Here is a 483-nt window from a genome sequence, read left to right as displayed (position 1 = left end):
AACGACATCGTGCTGGTCAGCCTTCTTTTTCTTCATAATTCAACCTTTGAACCTTCCCGCTAAGCCTACTTCTTCAATCTGCAGATTTCTGATCATCTGTCAAAATGAACTTGCGAGACACATCTGCACATTTTCACCTCTTATCTTGAGTATGCATGTTACCTAAATAAACTAGGAGTGGAATCCCTTAAAATATCCAGCTTCCAAGGCCTATGCACAGGTATTTTGTACAAGGAAATTAGGAAAACTGTATGCCCTCCCTACAAGGGCACGACTGTTGGAAAAAGCTAAATGAACATAAGGCATCGACAAGGATTCAAATGCAAAACTATGTAACAGCATCCGGTCCCGTCATTTTGTACATAGACAAACTATTCCTTTCAAGAGTTAGGTATAGATTGGTAAAAGATATTGTATTCATGGATATCTATTTATTGAGATAATTTCAATCAGGCAAAGTAAACCATATTTGTCAATATATAT

This window comes from Theobroma umbraticum, unplaced genomic scaffold (genome assembly GCF_002168275.2).
Source record: "Theobroma umbraticum cultivar Fairchild unplaced genomic scaffold, ASM216827v3 scaffold_84.0, whole genome shotgun sequence".
NCBI classification, from domain to species: domain Eukaryota; kingdom Viridiplantae; phylum Streptophyta; class Magnoliopsida; order Malvales; family Malvaceae; genus Theobroma; species Theobroma umbraticum.
This window is presented reverse-complemented; position numbering follows the sequence as displayed.